The 26,090-nt window shown below is 33.9% G+C and overlaps 1 long non-coding RNA gene across 1 annotated transcript; it reads right to left on the bottom strand.

Annotated features, from left to right (window-relative positions):
• Positions 1 to 8,662: 8,662 nt before the first annotated feature.
• On the bottom strand, positions 8,663 to 9,366 carry LOC149566275 (uncharacterized). The gene is made up of 2 exons (XR_016361544.1): positions 9,090 to 9,366; positions 8,663 to 8,969 (listed from the first exon to the last, which is right to left on the bottom strand). It is a non-coding gene; the product is annotated as an uncharacterized LOC149566275 (long non-coding RNA).
• Positions 9,367 to 26,090: the final 16,724 nt, after the last annotated feature.

The following is a 26,090-nucleotide window of genomic DNA, read 5'->3' as shown; positions in this document are numbered from 1 at the left end:
TTCTAGTTTTGTAGAGAACGACACGCCCATTTCTCCTATTGGTTTGTGAAGATTCTAGCTTTTTCGAAGGAAGAGGCCAATTCTCCAAAAGCTAGGAGTATTCATAACAATGCCCCCATTTAGCTCAATCTTGATGACTTTTACAACAAGTGGAAATGTATGTTGGGAGTCCTTCAAACAAAAAAACTGAAGTCCATTGATTCCTTTATGTTGGATAAATGCATTTTTCATGAAATTGATAATCTCAACCTTAATGTTTGTATCTTGCTAGCTAAGTTTGAAGAGATATAAAAGGACATTGGGGATGGGGAAAATACTTCTTAGAATGTTGGTCATAATCTGTATTCTCTGGATAATCAAGGATTGTGCTAGAAGAGTTTGTAGATGTGAAGAATAATAGCAAAATATTGGACGAAAATTAGATATGTGAATAGGATGACAGAGATGGTAGATAGAAAGCTGAAATCTTTAGCATATCCATGAGAGCATGAAATTCATTACGTGTAACTTGAAGGCTTTTATGGCTAGGATAGACACTCTCTAATTGGAGAGGCCAATTGTGAATGTGGATCTAGATATTGATGAAGCTACTAGTCAGTTGGAAAGGCCTAGGAAAAAGATGTGAGCAAGCCTCAGGAATAAGAAATTTACCATGCCCACATACAAATTCAAGAGATTAAGGATTCGATGCAAAGGATGACCAGTTTAGAAGAAGAGGTCATTGAGACCCTTAAAGATCCAGCTTAGTTTGACTCTTTCTTTCTTTTTCTTATTTTGGCTATGTTGATTTGCTAGTTGTGGTTGCCTTCTATTTTTTTCGGTCAGTATCCAACAGTGTTTTGCTTATGGGGCCTCTAATGCTTAATATTTTATAACATTTTGTAAAGGGTTTTGGGTCCCGTCAAAACTAATTTTTGCAATTAATCAAAATCGTATATACAAAGTTTTTAAAAATGGAAGGTTGTTGCTAGATTCAAAAGGCAACACAATGCTCCTTTAATATTTTCAACTATTATAACTCCTTGTGTGTTGGTAGTGAAGTTCACCATCAATAAGCTATTCAATTTAAATTTATGGACTAAATATTTTTCATACAAGTGACCTTTTCATGTGCTCCCTATGATGTTGGATTATAATTAAGTTATATTAATTGAAATCAGGGGGTCAATAAAATATTAATATCAACTCAAAACACAAATGTAGATACAATTAAGTATAAAAACCATGTGTTATTGGTTTTGTAGTTACTAGATTTAGAGTGTCAAATGCTCTAGCCCAAGTCAACTCTCAAGATTAGGTGTTTTGCATATGTACATGGTACATAATTAGAACTATATGTATAAGTGATTTGTAGCGACATTGATGGCAGAATTAGTATGTGTGGTTAGTAAGAAATAATTAGAGATTATAATCATGAAAGTTAATCTTTTTAAATCTTAATTAAATACTAGATCATAAAATAAATTTATTACAAGTATATATGAATATTACATTATTGTGATTTTCATTATATCGCTTAAAATATTCTAATGGTTAATTATTTTTTAACAAAAAAATACTATAAAATTTCATTATAATAGAATGAATTGTCACAATTTTTTTCATGTCTACCCTTTTCCTTGTGGCACCCTCCCCCTCCTTCAATCTCTCACTTTCTTCATTCATTACTATTTTTCAAATATTAACATTTTAGTATCTTATGGTTAAATTTCTTATATGAAAAATATATTACATCAAACGAACATCATCTTTTTTCCACTTTATATATCCCTCTTCCAGCTACATTTCCCGTTACTTTAATAAGTTAGCAATTGAAGAACAAATAATTGATTATAACAATTATTCTAACTATATTTTACTTCCTCATAAATATTCTATATAGAAACAATACAAATGTGTAATCTATTCTATTATAAGAAACAAATCTTATTTATACCTACACAATTATATTATAGTTTAGATACAAATGGTGAAATATATATGTTTCACCAAGAACAAAACAACACCTTCTCCTCAGAAGGTTAATATTCCTTTGATATTCTATTATACAATAAAAAAACTATATTATTAGACTGTATAAAAACGGACCAGCAGTCCCACAATACAAAGATTATATTATTCGACTGTATAAAAACGGACCAGCAGTCCCACAAGAACAATACTGAAGAAGATTGGTCTAATCAACAAAGGCCTAACCAACTGATGCTACTTTTTATTATGATTTGAGCTGTACTAAGACAAATTTAGTAGTCTGCAAACTGTTCAACTGATGCCTTGAAATGTTTCCCTAGGGCTTTAACTGCACACATATGATCAACAACGTATCTGAAGTAGAATTAGAGCCCATAGCTGATCTTTCTCCACACACCATATCTGATAAAGTTTTGTAGCCAAAGCCATCCTTTATTCTGTCCAGTTCTCCACAACGCTCGCTACACATTGAAATGCTATACCTGCCCTGATGAATATGAATATGTCCTTGTAAATAGTAAAATTTTAGCAATTCGAAAAAGAATTATGTTTGATTCATAGGTCTCCAAGCCGATGATAATAATAGAAACATTGTTGGAGTAGGTTTAGATGACCTAAAAAGCCAAAATGATGGGCGCATTCCATCTGTTGTATTTGGGAATAGTCTAACCGAACGTTTCAAAGAAACGTGCTTAAATGGAATGCAAAAGGTCAATGCTGATAAAATCTCCCCTTGCCAAACAATGTCAAGGTTGGACAAAAACACTCCCACTACTATATATGGCTTCTCTAGTTTTACCGATGATCTGTTATTTAAAAGTTGAGACGCTATGCACTACTTGTGCCTATATATCAGTGTTTCTATTTTATTTTTTATAGTCCTATATATTCATAAAGGGTTGTGCCCTCATTTCTGGGCAAAATTTTGGACTACTTACTGTATTTTAGACTAAGTATCATATTTACAGTATAAACTTTGCTGTCTGTCATATCAAGTAAAATGAATTAACAAGATGAAGATAGATATTTGATAAAATTCAACCTTGAAAGTGAACATTATAATACAAAGAAAATCCGTCATCAATCTTGGACAACTGGTGTGTATGTGGCCTTGGTGAATCGCTATTAAGCAAGGAATATGGTGTATATTAATAGATTTGTTAGGTTTTTTTTTCAAGAATATTTTATATAGACTTGCAAATGCAAATAAAGCTGATAATGAAAAAATCTTACATTCAACTTTCTCTTCATTTGAATAAGCACACATTCTCCTAGTGACTCTTTAAACTGTTGCCTAGTGGCCATTTAGTTACCTTTAAAGTTCTCTTGGTGTAGATTAGTTGAAAAATAATAATCAATTAAAATATTAAAATATAGATTTTTCCTACGCATGAATCTATAACATGATGTTTTAATTTTTTTAATATCATATACATGAATCTATAACACTATGATTTTGTATTTTTTTGAATATCATTCAATAAAGTTAAATAATTTTATTTAATTCAATGTACTTAAAAAAAACTTATAACAAACTCAACTTATCATGAATGAGTATGGCTCCATTTTATATAATATTATGTATACATAATAATTAAGGATTTTGTAATCTTATATCAATTTTAAATTTATATTAGATCATTTATTGTTTCTTGATGTCACATAAATAATATGTTTGAATAAAAATAAAACATTTATTAGTCTAGATTGTCCATTTGAATTCTAATTATCATATTTTAAATATTCATTGTATTGATACTATGAATTTTTTATAATGAAATATGATAAATTTATTTCTTTAACTTTCTAAGTTATAGTTGTGTTTATAAGATACATGTATAATACAAAATTCTGGTTGTTTTTCAATAAAAAGTGAACTCAAGGATAAATTAATAATTTTGGGCTAGGGGAACATAAATAGAAGTAATAATGAATAAAGCTAGAAAAAGAATCATATGCAAATGATGAATGCATGAAAATATTGCATTTATTGGAGTGAAATGTGTTTTGATAGGAATAATGAACCAAGCTTAAAATAAGAACATGTTGCATGTGATTACTTATTATTCTCGTCAAATTGGATTCACAATAACTAAGAAATACAATGGTCATGCAAATATTTGAGTAAATATCTATCATAACACTTTATAGTATTTTTTTTTTCTTTTGGCATTTTTGTTTTATAAAACACAACACATGTGTAATATATTGATAGAAAGAAAATATATGACTTACAAATAGACAGAAACAAAAATCATAGGAGAATACTAAAGAAATATAGTGGATAGCCAAAAGTGGAGCTCTTCCAACCGAACTTCACATAAATCGTAGAATAAGGTGGTGATAATAGTACTAACAAGAACACCAACAAAAAGGATGACAGAAAGAGTCATATGACTTCGAAGAAAAAAGATGAAAGAGGAGATACAAAAAGGAGACCCATACTTGTCTCAACTCCAACTAGATTATATAATCAAATTTGGAAACAAATAAAGCTAATCCAAAGAACAAATCCCACAATAAGAATTTTCCATTTGTAGTGAAGAGAACTTCTTACCAATGAAGATATGTCTTGCAACATAATCATCATGAGATACACAAGACCTAAAATTTTGTCAGGATATTATAATCTGGTTTTTAGTTCCCTCTTTGTTAAAGTTGAAAATGACACAAAGACTTCCACATATAGCATCCATAAAAATACCAAGGAAATCTTCAGAGACCTACTCCTAATTATGTGCCACAATGTTAGAAACTTATAGTTGGAACAATTGTTGTTTTGTCATTGATGTCAATTTTACTGATGAGGCATGTTTCTATTTGATCCAAATTTCATATCTGTTTGATTGATGAAGAGGATTTGAGAGATTTCTCATAAAAATAGCATCTAGAGGAAGGTTGAGTCACGAAAAGAATGCTACAATAGATATTTGATTAGTTAGACTTTGACAAGAAAAAGTGATTATTTCTATCATGAATGTAAAGCTTAGCTGAGAAAAAGAGTAAAAGATCTGGCAATGTCGAGTGATGCTACTGTCAATTGAGCCATAGTAAGTGCTGAGTAAATCTAGTACATTTATCGAGCATCAATATCAATCGAAAAAGTTAGTTGATGTGGAGCCAAGAAGTTCTATGGAGACCGAGTGTCAGAACTTAATTATTTTTGAATGACAATATCTTGAATATTTTTAAGAATCATGATTTCTAACCGACTCAATTGATTTCTTGGGATATGAAAATCATGTTGCAAATATGACCGATGAGTTGGATAATTAAATTCAAGGAGAGGATTAGGTATAATACCTATGATCTAACATATGTTCGCACATATGTTCACACCTCCTATGTTTCATCCTTCTAGAAAACATACCGAACCAAAATAAGGTGCAACTACCTCAAACTTTGATGATCTATCAACCAATAAGAATCATGTTAGGTCTATAATAAGATATCAACAGAAATTGAACAAGTCGTCTACAATTGTGAGCCAGGTCCACGATCTTCCACCTCACAACAAAGAAGTTCAAGATTTGACAAGTTCCCCAAGCTCAACCATAATTAGATTGTCCATAATTTGATCAATTGTCTCTTTGACAAGTCCAACCATGTCAAACCATGTTATGATACCATCTGATGCAGTACAAGGTAGTTGTATCCCAAAACGAGATGACCAAGCCCCCTAAAAATAATAACACAACAAAAACAAACAAGATACAATTGTATCAAACCTTTTTATTTATAAAAGATCTTGAGCTACATCAAATAAATCATATACACACTAGACTATAAAGCCTTCTCAGTTATATGTACAATACATTCCATATTACTGACCAAAATTGCAACTCTCAAGCTATCCTCTTTCTTTACTTAACATACTACTGATTGACTACCTTCTAAGACTCAATAACATTACATATATAGCCAAGAGGACATACATTTTGACCTTGGGTTCACAATATCCTATAAAGAAAATGTGCTATACAATATAGGACTGACCCTCAATGAATTAATGAGGTCAAATTTACATAATACATCTTAAAACCTTTCGTGAGCTTAGATATAAGTCTATATAGTAATTACCTACCTAGATCCATGCGCATGTAACATAACTCTTAAATGTATAATCTCATAAATTAATTAATAGCTATCACATGAAGAACATTATAAGGAAATCAACACCACAAAAGATGAAGCATAACTTCCACCAAATGTAATATTAAATTTTGTGCACTTAGAATAACAATCTATGATAGGTCCAATATATAAAACCTTGCTTGTAGAATCTAGAAATGAAAAAAAAGTGTTTGTTGAATCAAACTGTCAGACAAATAATTAGAAAATAGAAAATATGCCAATATCATTTTGGTGATGTAATATAGTCAACAACTCAAGGATGCTCCTCCATGAAGGGAGATAGTCCCGAATGTGAGATTTTGAGGAGGAAACTAAAGTCTAAGGATACTATTGAGCCTCACAAGAAGAGATATGGTAAAGGTGGTGTTTGGATACTGAAGATGATAGTGATAACTCAAATAATCTTTGGGTTTCTACCAATTATTAGGTTCATATGTTGGCCTCCAAAGGGCTCTTAGAGCTCTAAGGATAAATTTGTTATCTTAACCCCTTATGTTGCTGGTTTTGGTCCTTGTGGTTGAGGTAGAATCCATGTTCTAGTTGATTATTCTAGTTTTGTTGAGAACAACACGCCAATTTCTCCTTTTGGTATGTGAAGATTCTAGCTATTTGTAAGGAAGAGGCCAGTTCTCCAAAAGCTAGGACTATTCATAACAATGCCCCCATTTGGGTCAATCTTGATGACTTTTACAACAAGTGGGAATGTATGTTGGGAGTCCTTCAAACCAAAAAAGTGAAGTCCATTGATTCCTTTAGGTTGGATAAATGGATTTTTCATGAGATTGATAATCTCAACCTTAGTGTTCGTATCTTGCTAGCTAAGTTTGAAGAGATATAACAAGACATTGGGAATGGGGAAAATACTTCTTAGAATGTTGGTCATAATCTGTAGTCTCTGGATAATCAAGGATAGTGCTAGAAGAGTTTGTAGATGTGAAGAATAATAGCAAAATATTGGATGAAAATTAGATATGTGAATAGGAAGGCAGACATGATAGATAGAAAGCTGAAATCTTTAGCATATCCATGAGAGCATGAAAGTCATTACGTGTAACTTGAAGGCTTTTTTGGCTAGGATGGAGGCTCTCTATTTGGAGAGGCCAGTTGTGAATGTGGATCTAGATATTGATGAAGCTACTAGTCAGTTGGAAGGGCTTGGGAAAAAGATGTGAGCAAGCCTCTGGAGTAAGAAATTTACCATGCCCACATACCAATTCAAGAGAATAAGGATTCGATGCAAAGGATGACCACTTTAGAAGAAGAGGTCATTGAGACCCTTAAAGATCCAGCTTAGTTTGACTCTTTCTTTCTTTTTCTTATTTTGGCTATGTTGATTTGCTAGTTGTGGTTGCCTTCTATTTTTTTCGGTCAGTATCCAATAGTGTTTTGGTTACAGGGACTCTAATGCTTAATATTTTATAACATTTTGTAAAGGGTTTTGGGTCCCATCAAAACTAATTTTTGCAATTAATCAAAATCATATATACAAAGATTTTAAAAATGGAAGGTTGTTGCTAGATTCAAAAGGCAACACAATGCTCCTTTAATATTTTCAATTATTATAACTCCTTGTGTGTTGTTAGTGAAGTACACCATCAATAAGCTATTCAATTTAAATTTATGGAATAAATATTCTTCATACAAGTGACCTTTTCATGTGCTCCCTATGATGTTAGATTATAATTAAGTTATATTAATTGAAATGAGGGGGTCAGTAATATCTTAATATCAACTCAAAACACAAACGTAGACACAATTAAGGATAAAAACCATGTGTTATTGGTTTTTTAGTTACTAGATTTAGAGTGTCAAATGTTCTAGCCCAAGTCAACTCTCAAGATTAGGTGTTTTGCATATGTACATGGTACATAATTAGAACTATATGTATAAGTGATTTGTAGCGACATTGATGGCAGAATTAGTATGTGTGCTTAGTAAGAAATAATTAGAGATTATAATCATGAAAGTTAATCTTTATAAATATTAATTAAATACTAGATCATAAAATAAATTTGTTACAAGTATATATGAATATTACATTATTGTGATTTTCATTATATCGCTTAAAAATATTCTAATGGTTGATTATTTTTTGATAAAAAATACTCTAAAATTTCATTATAATAGAATGAATTGTCACAATTTTTTTCATGTCTACCCTTTTCCTTGTGGCACCCTCTGCCTCCTTCAATCTCTCCCTTTCTTCATTCATTACTACTTATCAAATATTAACATTTTAGTATCTTATGCTTAAATTCCTTATATGAAAAATATATTACATCAAATGAACATCATCTTTGTTCCACTTTATATATTTCTCTTCCAGCTACAATTTCCCTTACTTTAATAAGTTAGCAATTGAAGAACAAATGATTGATTATAACAATTATTCTAACTATATTTTACTTCCTCATAAATATTCTATATAGAAACAATACAAATGTGTAATCTATTCTATTATAAGAAACAAATCTTATTTATACCTACACAATTATATTATAGTTTAGATACAAATGGTGAAATATATATGTTTCACCAAGAACAAAACAACACCTCCTCCTCAGAAGGTTAATATTCCTTTGATATTCTATTAAACATGAAAATACATTTAAACAATACAAAGACTATATTATTAGACTGTATAAAAACGGACCAGCAGTCCCACAATACAAAGATTATATTATTAGACTGTATAAAAATGGACCAGCAGTCCCACAACAAAAATACTGAAGAAGATTGGTCTAATCAGCAAAGGCCTAACCAACTGACGCTACTTTTTATTATGATTTGAGCTGTACTAAGACAAATTTAGTAGTCTGCAAAGTGTTCAACTGATGCCTTGAAACGTTTCCCCAGGGCTTTAACTGCACACATATGATCAACAACGTAAAATAAAATTGGAAATTCTTAATAGAAATCACAATATACCGAAATAATGGTCCAAAACTATTTCATGACATAGTTTTAATGTTGAGATAATATACCTAGGGCAGATCCATCTTGAGATGATGGATCATGCTGTACCATGACAAATTTCCCTTGTAGATTAACCTCAACCTCCCCTGTAACTCCATCCAAAGCTTGCAGAAGTTTTTGAATCTCCTTTTTATGGGACTCGTTGAATGCACCCTCAAGTCTCAGCTTTGTCTTTCTCATGATGGCCTAATAAAAATCCTCCAAAACCCAACAGAAAATCAAGAAAATGCAATTGAAAATACAACGCCCTTTGATAGCTTCCTCTAATCGAAGATGATATTTTTCCCTTCGACATGCATCGTATTTATATCCACAATAAATCCTCTACGTGTTATAAATTTGACATTTTCCTGTTTCTTCAAGTTTACTTCACAATTCACCGTATCTTGTGCGACACTCTATGTGAAAGTTGATTATTTCAACTCTAACATGAAAAAACCAGGAACCCAGTAGTGATTACAAATCATATTAGGGTTTAGGGCAAGAGTTGACATTGCAAATGATACTGCAATTAATTTTAGGGTACATCCGTGTAATGTGATTGGAGGAAGATCTTGCTCACAATATTATTGTCTCTCCGAAACAATAAGAACGGTAGTACGCTGGAAAAATTTCCACACCCATCCCACTTCACATTTGGGAAAAGAAAGTAGAACAATTCAAATTTTGTAAAGAATTAACACATGGCACCACATGAGCCTTTTCACCCGCCACACGTATAAATTGCCACGGAATTTCTTGTTGTAAACTTATCCATCATACGCGTGCTCACATTCATCTATCTCTTCCCAAGCTAATTAATAATCTCCGCGTTCCTCTTCATCTTGAAAAATAATGTCCAATACGGTGTTGTAGTTTCTTAGGATGTGTCTTGATTCATCGATGAACCTCTCTAAGTAGGAAGATACGCCGCTGGAGGACATTGAATTAAATAAAGAAGGATCAACGATAAATTAGGAAACTAGCCGGTTTGTAAATTCTCCATTCAAGGAGAGTAGTATTTAACGAAGGGAACTAGTATGTCTAAAGAAAAGGATAATAATGAGAAAATTATTAAATGTCTATTATTTTGGGATACTCGGTCTAAATTTGAGACTTATCGTTGTATTTCTTAAGACCTTGGAGGTATCATGTAATATTTTATCATGAAGACTGTTTAGAATGAAGTGATATTATTGAAAGTGTCTGGAATTTATAGTCATGGAATTATCAATGAATAAATGCTTTATAGTTCATTAATATATTAAATTTGTATTTTTCAAATTTGTGTATTTTTTATATTTTGTAAATATATTTTATTCATCCACTACTTATATGTGGTAGTGGAGTAACTTTAAGGTGATTATAAAATTTTGGCTAAGATTATGTCTCTTAGGCTAGAAACCATTCTTCCTAAATTCATTTGTCCTACCCAAACTGATTTTGTTAAGGGTAGATAGATCTTAGAAAATCTGATTACTAGTTGGGAAGCTCTTAATTGGGCCAAGCATACTGATCAAAATGTTTCTATGTTTTTGTTGGACTTTGAAAAGGCTTATGATAAAATTGAATGGAATTTTATCAATATGATGCTTGATGCTTTTGGTTTCCCCTCTTTCTTTTGTGGCATTGTTAAAATGCTTCTCAAAGATGCTCATGCTCAACTCAATGTTAACGGATCTCTTTCAACCCCTTTCCCTTTGGCAAGATCGATTAGACAAGGCTGTCCACTTCCCCGAGCCCTTTTTGTTATTGCCTCTGAAGCTCTCTTCTATATTCTTAGGGACAACACTTTATCCCCTGCGGTTAAAGGCATCACCCTTCCTAATAGTAAGGAAATTATCAATTGCCAATTTGCAGATGACACCTCTCTTTTTCATGAAGCCTCTGAAGCTAATTTTGAAGCCATGATCAATAAACTCAATTTGTTCTGTAAAATTTTCGAAGCTCGGTTATCTCATTATAAGTCCATTTGTCTTGGATGGAAAGACCAACCTCCTGATTGGTTTGATAAGTTAGGTTTCGAATGGGGTGGCCTCTCTAAAGTTGTCAAATATCTAGGTATCCCATTCTCCGTTGAACCCTCTTTAAAAGAGATGTGGAGCTGGGTCAAGGATAAGATTCATAATAAACTGAACAAATGGCACAATAGGTCCGTGTCTTTTGTTGGTAGAATCCAAGTGCGTCAGAAAATTCTCTCTTCTTACAATATATACTATGCCTCCGCTTGGATGTTTAATGATTACCAAGTGCTGGAAATCCAGAAAGCTATTAGGAAGTATCTCTGGTTAGATGGGAAAGGGAATAACAAGATTCAATCTGTCAAATGGAATTGATTTCATGTTGACAAGCTCCTTGGGGGCCTTGGGCTTAAAGACCAAAGACTAGGTGGTCTTGCTTTGGCCTCCAAATGGATTGTTCATGCCTTGGAGGGAGATGACACTTGGAAAGTTCAGATTCATAACAATATTGAGACGGGATATCCAAAAATTGCCAAATTCTTGAAGAATCTTGCCCTCACTGATCCCATTTGTGGTGATTTTCCTATCATTGTTCAAGGCTCGGTGGTATTTAAGTCTATTTGGAAAGCCTGGAACCATGTTAGAAAATTCATCAAAAATAAAATCTTCTATGATGATAAGACCCTCCATGGTGAAAGATCCATTTAGTAGAACCTTAAGCTAGGCAATAAACCCCTTGCTCTTAACAGAGGGTGTTCTCCCCAGAATTGGGCCAGCTACGGGATCAAACAATTTATTTTTATCTTTGAAAAGGATAGACTTATCTAATGGGATGAGTTAAAGAATAAATTTTACTTTCATGTTTCTCATAAAAAGACTTATAATATAATAGTCAAGGCTAGTAAGGATATTCCTAATTTATGTCATGTTGACTGCAATGGTATCACCATCACCAAACTCAAAGCTAAGAATATTTACACTGTTATAAATTGCAATCAAAAAATTATCAGTCATGTTAATAATACTTGGTATACTGATTTGGATGTTCCCTCCTTGAATAAATTTTTTGATAATATTTGGAAAAGTTCTATTGATCCTAAAATTAAACTTTTTAAATGGTTGCTTATTCTCAACAAGCTTCCTATTACGAACACTTAGAGTATCTTTCTCTAAATAGGAAGATACGCCTCTGGAGGACATTGAATTAAATAAAGAAGGATCAGCAATACATGAGGAAACTAGCCGGTTTGTAAATTCTCCATTCAAGGAGAGTAGTATTTAACGATGGGAACTAGTATGTCTAAAGAAAAGGATAATAATGAGAAAATTATTAAATGTCTATTATTTTGGGATACTCGGTCTAAATTTGAGACTTATCATTGTATTTCTTAAGACCTTGGAGGTATTATGTACTATTTTATCATGAAGACTGTTTAGAATGAAGTGATATTATTGAAAGTGTCTTGAATTTATAGTCACGAAATTATCAATGAATAAATGCTTTATAGTTCATTAATATATTAAATTTGTATTTTTCAAATTTGTGTATTTTTTATATTTTGTAAATATATTTTATTCATCTACTATTTATATGTGGTAGTGGGGTAACTTTAAGATGATTATAAAATTTTGGCTAAGATTATGTTTCCTAGGCTAGAACCCATTCTTCCTAAATTCGTTTGTCCTACCCAAACTGGCTTTGTTAAGGGTACATATATCTTAGAAAATCTGATTACTTGTTGGGAAGCTCTTAATTGGGCCAACCATATTAATCAAAATGTTTCTATGTTTTTGTTGGACTTTGAAAAGGCTTATGATAGAATTGAATGGAATTTTATCAATATGATGCTTGATGCTTTTGGTTTCCCCTCTTTCTTTTGTGGCATTGTTAAAATGCTTCTCAAAGATGCTCATGCTCAACTCAATGTTAACGGATCTCTTTCAACCCCTTTCTCTTTGGCAAGATTGATTAGACAAGGCTGTCAGCTTGCCCGAGCCCTTTTTGTTATTCCCTTTGATGCTCTCTTTTATATTCTTAGGGACAACACTTTATCCCCTGCGGTTAAAGGCATCATCCTTCCTAATAGTAAGGAAATTATCAATTGCCAATTTGCAGATGACACCTCTCTTTTTCATGAAGCCTCTGAAGCTAATTTTGAAGCCATGATCAATAAACTTACTTTTTTTTGTAAAATTTCCGAAGGTCGGTTATCTCATTATAAGTCCATTTTTCTTGGATGGAAAAACCAACCTCCTGATTGGTTTGATAAGTTTGGTTTCCAATAGGGTGGCCTCTCTAAAGTTGTCAAATATCTAGGTATCCCATTCTCCGTTGAACCCTCTTTAAAAGAGATGTGGAGCTGGGTCAAGGATAAGATTCATAATAAACTGAACAAATGGCACAATAGGTCTCTCTCTTTTGTTGGTAGAATCCAAGTGCATCAGAAAATTCTCTCCTCTTACAATATATACTATGCCTCTACTTGGATGTTTAATGATTACCAAGTGTTGGAAATCTGGAAAGCTATTAGGAAGTATCATCGGTTAGATGGGAAAGGGAATAACAAGATTCCCTCTGTCAAATGTAATTGATTTCATGTTGACAAGTTGCTTGGGGGCTTGGGGCTTAAATACCGAAGACTAGGTGGTCTTGTTTTCGCCTCCAAATGGATCTTTCATGCCTTGGAGGGAGATGAAACTTGGAAAGTTTAGATTCATAATAATATTGAGAGGGGATATCCAAAAATTGCCAAATTCTGGAAGAATCTTCCCCTCACTGATCTCATTTGTGGTGACTTTCCTATCATTGTTCAAGGCTCGGTGGTATTTAAGGCTATTTGGAAAGCCTGCAACCATGTTAGAAAATTCATCAAAAATAAAAACTTCTATGATGATAAGACCCTCCATGGTGAAAGATCCATTTGGTAGAACCTTAAGCTAGGTAATAAACCCCTTGCTCTTAACCAAGGGTGCTTTGCCCAAAATTGGGCCAACTACGGGATCAAACAATTTATTGATATCTTTGAAAAGGATAGAGTTATCTAATGGTATGAATTAAAGAATAAATTTAACTTTCCTGTTTCTCATAGGAAGACTTATAATATAATAGTCAAGGCTAGTAAGGATATTCCTACTTTATGTCATGTTGACTCCAATAGTTATCTAAAAATTAAATGGCCTGATGGTATCATCATCTTCAAACTCAAAGCTAAGAATATTTACACTGTTATAAATTGCAATGAAAAAATTATCAGTCATGTTAATAATACTTGGTATACTGATTTGGATGTTCCCTCCTTGAATAAACTTTTTGATAATATTTGGGAAAGTTCTATTGATCCTAAAATTAAATTTTTTAAATGGTTGCTTATTCTCAACAAGCTTCCTTTTATGAACACTTTCCCTGATATTAATTATTGTAGCATTTGCAGAACCCTAGAAATGGGAAGACATATTTTCCTTGAGTGCAATTTTGCTAAAGAAGTTTGGTTGATGTTTGATATATCCATCACTTCTACTTTCAATATGTTTGAAATTATTACTAGCTTTATTTTTAATGCTAAAAAAGATGGTAACATGTTTTGGGACATTCTCTCATCCAACATTTTGTGGCAAATTTGGAAGTGTAGAAATGAAGAAAGGTTTCAAAACATCCCTAGATTGCTTACTAAGTCTTTTCGAAGTCTCACATATTTTAAATTTCTTTTGCAGATTCAAATTACCATGAAAATCAACAGGTCTAAGTTCAAAAGGTTGCTTAAGGATGCTCATGCCACCTTCTTTGCTAATGTGGTGAAGAATGGGTACTTTTGGAGGCTGCACTTGGATAATATACACACCTCCAATCAAACTATCAACCTCATTAGAAGGGAGATTAAAAGAAACCCTCAAAGCACTACTAGCGAGATGATCTGGATGCTTAAAACTCAAGATCAGAAGATCAAGGTTTGGATTGAGGGTTTTATGGGTTGGACACCTTTGATGGTGTGCTTTGCTAGTTGTTTTTCTCTGCTCCATCATTTTCTTATCTTCTCGGGTTTTATGTAATCTCCTTTTTTTATTGTGTGAGGCTGGTCCTCTGTCTCTCTGAACTCTGCAGTTTTTTTTTGTATCTTTGAACTCCTTAAATCCAATACAAAAAGCTTTAAGATGATTAGAAAATAGAAGGAAGATTATGAGAATATTAGTAATATGTGGTCCTAAAGACAATGCCAACTTACAAAATGGATGCTGATTCAAGATGGTAATATGTGGTTCTATATTTTTTGAAAATTACTTTTAAACAATAGTAATAGATAACTTTATTGTGCATTGTTTAAGATAGTTTTTTCAAACTATTCTGATAATCAATTTATTGAAAAATAATATAGAGTAATACTATTCTTCTAATTGATGAACAACAATTTTTTAACTCTTCTATTCAATAATGTCGTACTTAGTAAATTTATTACAAAAGATCTCTTTCTAATTAAAATATTTACTTATAAAAAAATTACATTATCTTCATACTTCATAAGACTTGGAGTGATGATTCCACTTATATAATAATATAAATGTAACCTAATTAAATTAATATTGTAACATAAAATTTGGATGGCATCTTCTTTCACTTCCATTCTATTCATTCTTTATATAATTTTTCTTTCATTTTGCCCATTGTGCTCATGATTATATTGAGAGCTGCAATGAAGTAAAGATTCTAGTCAATATTTATTGCAAAATTCATAGTAACACAAGTGTAAAATGTGATTTGAATTTTAATTGTAGAATAAATTTCGATATAACATTGAATGAGATAAATGTTTAAGTTTCTATGAAGTTGAAGATCAATTTTTTTTGGAAAAAATAGTTCACCAATTTCAATTTTCTATTTGTAGATTTATGAATTTGTTTTATTCATTTTTAATAGATAATTGTTGCTAGGTTGGAATAAGATTCCTTTCCTCATCTTTAATCTAAGGAGTATATTTATTTTTTATATTTATCCTATTTTCCTCCACTTTTTTCTATAAACAAGTCTATATATTATTGTTATTAAATTTTATTGTAATAGAAAAAGAGGGGTAAAAACTTTCTTGAAACTTAGAAATGAAGATTACAACCAAATCTTAGAGCTAAAGGCTCTGAAACAAGAGCACAAGAACAACAACAAGAGAAAGAGAACAAGTCAACCAACTCTACAAGCATCCATAATCTCAGTCAAGATACTCCTCAAATCCAAACGATAATCCTGGGGAAGATGTCTCCATTCCTCAACCCTTGAAACATCAACCTAATCTGAAGTCCACTTTGGCAAACAATCAACAACCCTATTCCACTCACATAGAATGTGGACAAAGGACATCGAATCTATCCTAGAACTAATTTGCATAATCTATTGGAAGACTAGGGCTAGCTGCCAATTAACAACCTTCACCTTACAATCAATTAGAAAATTCATAATAACTTGAGAGTTGGATTCACAAATAACCTTACACGAAACTAGAGCATAAGCATGCTCCAAAGCATAGACAATTGCTAATCCTTCCATAAAATTGTTAGACAACCAACCTTTATTAAAAAAAATAAGAACACAACTTCACCCAAATAGTCTTTACGCACAACGAAAAACCCAGTTGGTCTAGTATTACCTCAGGAAGAGCAATTTGTGTTAATCTTTACGATATCCTCAGGAGGAGGAATCTAACTACCCACCTTTTGAACTTTCTTTTTATCACATCTACTCCTTCTAACACAAGCAAAGGCAAGAGACAAACCTTGAAAACCTAATATGTCTGTAGTTTCAACATTCCCTCTATCAAGTGGGAACATCACCTCACATTTTGCTTCCTCAGTCTCCTGTATCATTCTCAAAATTATATGCCAAACTTGTTGGACTCCTAACCTTTCCCCACGAAAAGTCATAGTATTTGTCTCTAGCCAAATTTGCCAGAGAATAAAGGTATGACAAATGCACCAAACAATTTGGAGAAAAGGAGTCAAAGTAGTGGGGTTACGCAAGCTTTTGTAGAATTCCACTGAGGATGAAGCATGAACACAAAGGTGTTTTCAAATATCTCACCAAAAGTGCTAGAGCTGCAAGGAGAAAGAACATATGAAGAACAAATGTGAAGAGTCCTCCTCACTAGCACCCCACAAAACACATAAGGAAGGTCCATGAAACCCATGCTTCTGAATATTATCCCAAGTCAAACACCGGGGGCTTCCACCTAGGAACCTCCAACTGATTGCAAGGGTGAAAAGATTTGAAATCACTCACCCTTGACCAACCAACCTCAAGGAAGCACTGATAGAGAGCTAATAAGTTAGGAAACTAAGAGATAATGAGAGCAAATATATCCCAAGAGTTTGAGGAAAAGAGAGCTTATGTTCCCTTCTTATATAGCCAAAATAAACCCTCCTTAATCAAAGAAGCCCCTTTCTTGAGAGTCCCCAAAATCACTGATCCACTTTCTTCCAAAGGATAGCGGGGAACCTCCTCCTTTGGGATCGATCCCATGAAGATACTTATGAAGTAGAATTAGAGCCCATAGCTGATCCTACTCCGCACACCATATCTGAAGTAGAATTAGAGCCCATAGCTGATCTTGCTCCACTCACCATATCTGATAAAGTTTTGCAGCCAAAGCCATCCTTTATTCTGTCCAGTTCTCCACAATGCTCGCTACACATTGAAATGCTATACCCGTCTTGATGAATATGAATATGTCCTTGTAAATAGTAAAATTTTTGCAATCTGAAAAAGAATTATATTTGGTTCATAGGTCTCGAAGCCGGTGATAATAATAGAAACATTTTTGGAGCAGGTTTAGATGACCTAAAAAGCCAAAATGATGGGCACATTCCATCTATGTTATTTGGGAATAGTCTAACCGAACGTCTCAAAGAAATGTGCTTAAATGGAATGCAAAAGGTCAGTGCTGATAAAATCTCCCCTTGCCAAACAATGTCAAGGATGGACAGAAACACTCCCACTACTATATATGGCTTCTCTAGTTTTACCGGTGATCTGTTATTTAAAAGTTGAGACGCTATGCACTGCTTGTGCCTATATATCAGTGTTTCTATTTTATTTTTTACAGTCCTATATATTCATAAAGGGTTGTGCCCTTATTTCTGGGCAAAATTTTGGACTACTTACTGTATTTCAGACTAAGTATCATATTTACAATATAAACTTTGCTGTCTATCATATCAAGTAAAATGAATTAACAATATGAAGATAGATATTTGATAAAATTCAACCTTGAAAGTGAACATTATAATACAAAGAAAATCCATCATCAATCTTGGACAATTGGTGTGTATGTGGCCTTGGTGAATAGCTATTAAACAAGGAATATGGTGTATATTAATAGATTTGTTAGGTTTTGTTTTCTAGAATATTTTATATAGACTTGCAAATGCAAATAAAGCTGATAATGGGAAAAGCTTACATTCAACTTTCTCTTCATTTGAATAAGCATACATTCTGCTAGTGACTCTTTAAACTGTTGTTTAGTGGCCATTTAGTTACCTTTAAAGTTCTCTTGGCATAGATTATTTGAAAAATAATAATCAATTAAAATATTAAAATATAGATTTTTCCTACGCATGAATCTATAACATGATGTTTTAATTTTTTTTAATATCATATACATGAATCTATAACACTATGATTTTGTATTTTTTTGAATATCATTCAATAAAGTTAAATAATTTTATTTAATTCAATGTACTTAAAAAAAACTTATAACAGACTCAACTTATAATGAATGAGTATGGATCCATTTTATATAATATTATATATACATAATAATTAAGGATTATGTAATCTTATATTAATTTTAAATTTATATCAGATCATTTATTGTTTCTTGATATCACATAAATAATATGTTTGAATAAAAATAAAACATTTATTAGTCTAGATTGTCCATTTGAATTCTAATTATCATATTTTAAATATTCATTGTATTGATACTATGAATTTTTTATAATGAAATATGATAAATTTATTTCTTTAACTTTCTAAGGTAAGGTTGTGTTTATAAGATACGTGTGTAATACAAAATTCTGGTTGTTTTTCAATAAAAAGTGAACTCAAGGATAAATTAATAATTTTGAGCTAGGGGAATATAAATAGAAGTAATAATGAATAAAGCTAGAAAAAGAATCATATGCAAATGATGAATGCATGAAAAATATTGCATTTATTGGAGTGAAATGTGTTTTGATAGGAATAATGAACCAAGCTTAAAATAAGAACATGTTGCATGTGATTACTTATTATTCTCATCAAACTGGATTCACAATAACTAAGAAATACAATGGTCATGCAAATATTTGAGTAAATATCTATCATAACACTTTATAGTATTTTTTTTTTTTGGCATTTTTGTTTTATAAAACACAACACATGTGTAATATATTGATAGAAAGAAAATATATGACTTACAAATGGACAGAAACAAAAATCATAGGAGAATACTAAAGAAATATAGTGGATAGCCAAAAGTGGAGCTCTTCCAACCGAACTTCACATAAATTGTAGAATATGGTGGTGATAATAGTACTGACAAGAACAACAACAAAAAGGATGATAGAAAGAGTCATATGACTTAGAGGAAAAAAGATGAAAGTGGAGATACAAAATGGAGACCCCTACTTGTCTCAACTCCAACTATATTATATAATGAAATGATGGGGACACAACCCAACAACAAAATGGACACAACAGAAAAGCAAAATTGTATTGACTGAAAAAAAAAAGCTGGTACATTTAGTACAGAGAAAATGAACATCGAAACATGCCCTAAGGGCTTACAATAGCAAAAGTGTGGAGATAATTTCTTCTTTCAGTAGCTCCTCTCAAACTCCACTCCAAACTGCCTTTTACAATGCCACAAATCTCCCTAAATAGACCCCAGAGGGTTAAGGACTAGGAGTACATTCTAGAAAGGGCTAGTAGGCATCCACTGACTAAATAGAAGGTTCCAAAAGCTGCATTAGAAGTCGGCGCAAATCTAGAAGAATCCAGAAACGGTAATCGAACTTTCGGGAGGCATAACTTTTGAACCGTAGCTCCGATTGATGAATCATTTACATTTCCGAAAAGCTCTTGAAGAGCTCTATAGCCCTATGGACCAGCTTTGCTCGTCCCCCATTTTTGGCCCTTTTCAAGGTCATTTAATGCCCCTAAACTAACTTTGAAGCATTCTTAGGAGGTCTCCAAAACTTGAAAAATTGCAATAACTTTCAAACCGTGGGGCCTTTTGACCTGATTCTTTTTCTGGAATGCTCTAAATCACAATTACATTGATCTGGCCAATTCACACCTTCTAGGTTACCAAAATGATGGCCCAATTGCATGCTCCTATTTTTTCAAGATTTTCTAGCACACTGATAGTTGAACTGTGAGAGTTGGAACCTTTATTTGACCCAAATGGGTGTCCAAAAATGAAAACACATGAAACAAAAACTAAGTCTAAGTATATTTTTTTGGGTGATATAGGATTGCCCTTATACCTCTGGATGCTCTTGCATCAGACACCTAGGTTAGATTGAAAAGTGACCCTCTCACTTTATGAATGGTAGAGGAAATCCAAAATCAAAAACCTCAGTTGCTAAAATCCAAGTTGAGTCCTCGATCAGTCGTCCTTTCCATTTGACCAAATACTCTTCATACTGCCTATTTCTGGTACTCCTACCCACACGATGATCTAGAATGTCTTCTATCTCCTCCTTCTTAGAAGCAGGAATCAGACATGGCTCTAACATCAGCTCCTCATCTGCACCATCATCATGATACTCTGTTAAATCTGAAATGTTGAAAATGGGAGAAATGTGAATACCATCTGGCAGCTCTACTTCATATGCATTTCCTGAGTCATATTTCTTCAAAATTTTGCAGGGGCCAAATTTCTTCATTTTCAGCTTGTTGTAAGTACCGGCTAGAAATCTTTCTTTTCGTAAGTGCACCATGACTAGATCCCCTACTTGGAATTCCTTATGTCTTCTCCTTTGATCAGCCTTAGCTTTATACTCTTGATTCATCTTGGTAATGTGTGCTTGAACCTCCTCATGTAGACACTTGATATGTTCAGCAAATTCCTCAACTTCAGCACTTGTCCTCTCCCCTTGTTCAATCTTCCTCAATTCTAGTGCAGTCCTTGGGCTATTCCCATATACAATTTGGAATGGTGATTTTCTAGTACTCCTATTTATAGAGTTATTGTAAGAAAACTCTGCTTGTGGTAGAATCAAATCCCATCCCTTGGGCTTATCCCCAACAAAACATCTCAGCAAATTGCCTAGACTTCTATTTACCACTTCTGTTTGGCCATCAGTTTGTGAGTGATGCGTGGAACTGAATTTTAGGTCTGTTCTTAACTTTTTCCACAATGTCCTCTAGAAATACCCAACAAATTTAGTATCTCTGTCAGAAACTATACTCCTTGGAAGATCATGTAGTCTTACCACCTCTTTGAAAAACAAGTCTGCAATATGGACAACATCATGAGTTTTGTGCTATGGAATGAAATGTGCCATTTTGGAGAACCTATCAACCACCACGAATACTGAGTCATTACCCCTTTGTGTCCTTGGAAATCCAAGAACAAAATCCATACTTATGTCCTCCCATGGCCTCGATGGAATAGGCAATGGTTGATATAGGCCAGTATTGTGACTAAACCCCTTGGCAACTTGACAAACCTGGCAACTCTGTACAAACTTCTTCACATCCTGTGAAATTTGAGGCCAAAAATAATGTTCTCTAAGAATGGCAATGGTCTTATCTCGACCAAAATGTCCTGCCATCCCTCCACTATGTTTCTCCTTAATCAGATTTTCCCTCATGGAACTCCTTGGAATGCACAACTAACTACCTTTGAACAACATGCCATCTTGAATCAAATAGTCTAACCACTTGGTTCTATCTATAGTAAAAGGTTCTTTACAAGCTTTCCATGCTGCAGAAAAATCAGGATCCTCATGGTACAAATTCTTGAGTTCATCAAACCCAACTACTTCAACCTACATTACTATAAGCAACAACTGTCTCCTACTTAGTGCATCTACAACCCTATTAGATTTTCCACTTCTATGCTTCAACACAAATGTATAACTCTACAAGAACTCTACCCACTTCATATGCCTCTAATTCAATTTACCTTGGCTATTTAGGTACTGTAATGCCTGATGATCAGTATACAAAAAAAATTCCTTTGGCAATAAATAATGCCTCCATTTCTTTAAGGCTTGAACTATTGCATAGAATTCTTGATCATAAACATAATACTTCTTCTTTGCATCATTCAATTTTTCACTAAAATATGCAATAGGCTTACCTTCTTGGCTTAATACAGCCCTAATAGCACTGCCACTGGCATCACAATCCACCTAGAAAACCTTTCTAAAATATGGAAGTGCTAACACAGGTTGTTCTGTCACCTTCTTCTTCAGCAATTCAAAACTTCTCGCAGCTGCTGCAGTCCATTTGAACTCTTTTCTATCCCCTCTTATTGTATCAGTTAGGGGTGCACATATGCCATTGAAATTCTTAATAAACTTCCTATAGAAACTAACCAGACCATGAAATGATCTTACCTCAATAGAAGACCTTGGAGTAGGCCATTCCAAGATGGATTTTACCTTCCTTGGATCCATTTTGAGACCTTCAGGCGATATAACAAACCCCAAATAGACTAACTCCCTTTTTGCAAAGATACACTTATTCAGATTAATTAACAGTTTCTCTTCCCTTAGCCTTTCAAGAACACTACAAATATTCAGTAAATGTTCTTCCAAAGTCTTGCTGAAAATTAAAATATCATCCAAATAGACAATAAATTTTTTTCCCAAGAACTTCTTAAGTACCTCATTCATGAGCTGCCTGAATGTGCTTGGGGCGTTCGTCAATCCAAAGGGCATGACTAAACACTCATAAAGACGCTCCTTGGTCTTGAAGGCTATTTTCCACTCATCTCCTTCTCGAATCCGTATTTGATGATAACCACTCTTCAGATCTATCTTTGTGAAGTACTGAGCTCCACTCAAGCAATCCATAAGATCATCCATCCTTGGCAAAGGAAACTGGTACTTGATGGTTATCCTATTTATAGCTTGAGAATCTGTACACATCCTCCACTCTCCATCCTTCTTTGATGCTAGTACTGCAGGTACTGCACATGGACTCAGGCTCCCTCGAATCAAGCTCTTTCTCAATAGCTCCTGAACCTGTCTATTTAGCTCCTCTGTTTCAGTAGGAGTCATCCTGTGAGCAGCCTTGTTAGGCAAACTAGCTCCTGGAATCAGATCTATTTGATGACTGATTTGCATTACTGGTGGCAATCCATCTGGAACATTATCACAGATAATATCTCCAAATTCCCCTAGTAAATCTGAAACTTCAAGTGACATTTCACTACTACCTTCTTTATCTTTCCTAGGAATCAAAGCATAGCACATATGCTGATGTTTCATGCCATTTAAAAACTTCCTTTCATCAACAAGACAAATCCTAGCACTGCTACATACCTTTTCACCTTCCTTTTTCATGGGCTTCAATTTGTGGTGAACTCCATCCTTTGTCAGAGAGTATGTGTTTGCATGTCCATCATGTACTGCATGTCTATCAAATTGCCATGGTCTACCCAACAATAAATGGCAAACATCCATCGAAATAACATCACAGAGAACTTCATCGTGGTAACTCCCAATTTTGAATTTCACTAAACATTGTTCACTTACCAGGACCTTATGATCATCTTTTACCCAAGCAATTCGATAGGGCTGGGGATGTTTCTCCCTCTTGAGCTTTAGCCTAGAGACCATCTCTTCTGATACCAAGTTATCAGTGCTACCACCATCAATTATCACGTCACAACATTTATCCTCACACTTGCATCTGGTATGAAACAAACTCCTCCGTTGTCCTATTTAATCTCACCACTTAGTAGGACTCTTTCATTTACCAAGGTCTCTCCTCTTTCTGCATCCTCTGAATGTGATGATTGTGCATCCTCATCCACATGAGCAACCCTAGCTTGGCCCTCATCTCTCCTATCTGTCCTTTCTTGTCATTGAGGGCATTCAAAGGCACGATGACCTTCTTCAATGAAATGGAAACAAGTACCACAGAAGCCTCCTCTTCCTTGTTAACGTCCTCTACCTCTTCCGCTCTAATTTCCAATGTCTTGATCACGGGATCGGTTAAAACCCTCATTCCTCTAGTTCCTGCTAGTACCCACATCTTTATTTTTCTTTTGTGTTTCATTGCAGCCTCCAGATGATCTACCACTTCCCCTTCCTCCTTGATCGCACCCTCTTTGTCTTCCTTCAAACCTTTTATTCATCTTTTCTTCAACTCGTAGGGCAAACTGGTATGCCTCTTCAACACTGGTCATTCTTACTAGACTTAATTCCTCCTGGATGCTAGGTCGCAACCCACTGATATAACGAGAAACCTTCTCCTTATTTGCTTCTACATGCCCTGCTCTAGTCAAGAGTCGGTAAAACTCCTCTATATATTCTTGGACTGATCTTCTTGCTTGCTTTAATGTATGCATCTTCTTAAACAAATCAAGCTCATAGTCCACAGGAATGAACTGTTTCTTCAATTTGTCCACCACGCGATCCCACCTTGTGATCTTCTCCTTTCCTCTTCTATTTCTTTCCAATTGGACCTCTTGCCACCAGATTTTGGCATGGCCTTTGCAAACTTAATCCTATCTGGGTCCCTAATATCCTCATACTCAAAGTATTCTTCCAGTTCATTGATCCAATCGATCAACTCATCTACTTTCAGATTTCCTAAAAATACACCCACTTCAATTGTGGGTCTTTTCCCAAACTTAGTAATGGCCTTAAAAAGCCTTTCCTTTGCATGATTTAGAACTTTCCCATCAAATTCCCCTTCTGGTCCAATTTCATCTTCTTCGTTGTCATCTTCACTTTCATCACCTACGGCCTCAATTGTTCCTCTACGGAGCTCCTCCTGCAATGCTTGTACCTACCTTTGGAGGGCTCTAAACTCCTCCAGATTAATAGCTCTGGCCCTTCCACCATGCTTTCTTTGTGGAGGCATCTTCTTAACTCAAACCCAAAACCACACAGTCCTAGTGCAAACTGCCTCATAGTCAGCGCTCTGTCTACACACTCTGGAAAACTAGGCTTTGATACCACTTGATGGGGACACAACCCAAGAACAGAATGAACACAACAGAAAAGGGAAATTGTATTAATTGAAAAAAAAAGTTGGTACATTCAGTATAAAGAAAATGAACTTCAAAACATGCCCTAAGGGCTTACAATAGCAAAAATGTGGAGATAATTTCTCCTTTCAGTACCTCCTCTCAAACTCCACTCCGAACTACCTTTTACAATGCAAGAAATCTCCTTAAATAGACCTTGGAGGGTTAAGGACTAGGAGTACATTCTAGAAAGTGCTAGTAGGCATCCACCGACTAAATAGAAGGTTCCAGAAGCTACATTAGAAGTCGGCGCAAATCTAGAAGAATCTAGAAATGGTAATCGAACTTCCGGGAGGCATAACTTTTGAACCGTAGCTTCGATTGACGAACCATTTATATTTTTGGAAAGCTCTCAAAGCGCTCTATAGCCCTATGGACCAGATTTTCTCATCCACCATTTTAAAGCCTTTTTTGAGGTCATTTAATGCCCCTAACCTAACTTTGAAGCATTCTTAGGAGGTCTGCAAAACCTGAAAAACTATAATAACTTTCAAACCGTGGGGCCTTTTGACCTGATTCTTTTTTTGGAATGCTGTAAATAAGAATTACATTCATCTGGCCAATTCACACCTTCTAGTTTACCAAAATGATGGCCCAATTGCATGCTCCTATTTTTTCAAGATTTTCTAGCACATTGATAGTTGAACTGTGAGAGTTGGAACCTTTATTTGACCCAAATGGGTGTCCAAAAATGAAAACACATGAAACATAAATTAAGTCTAAGTACATTTTTTTGGGTGACACAGGATTGTCCTTATACCTCTGGATGCTCCTACATCATGAAATTTGGAAACATATAAAACTAATCCAAAGTAGAAATCCCACAATAAGCATT

Source organism: Cupressus sempervirens, chromosome 3, assembly GCF_028749045.1.
Source record: "Cupressus sempervirens isolate cs-2001-9-10 chromosome 3, ASM2874904v1, whole genome shotgun sequence".
In the NCBI taxonomy this organism is placed as follows: Eukaryota; Viridiplantae; Streptophyta; class Pinopsida; order Cupressales; family Cupressaceae; genus Cupressus; species Cupressus sempervirens.
This window is presented reverse-complemented; position numbering and strand designations above follow the sequence as displayed.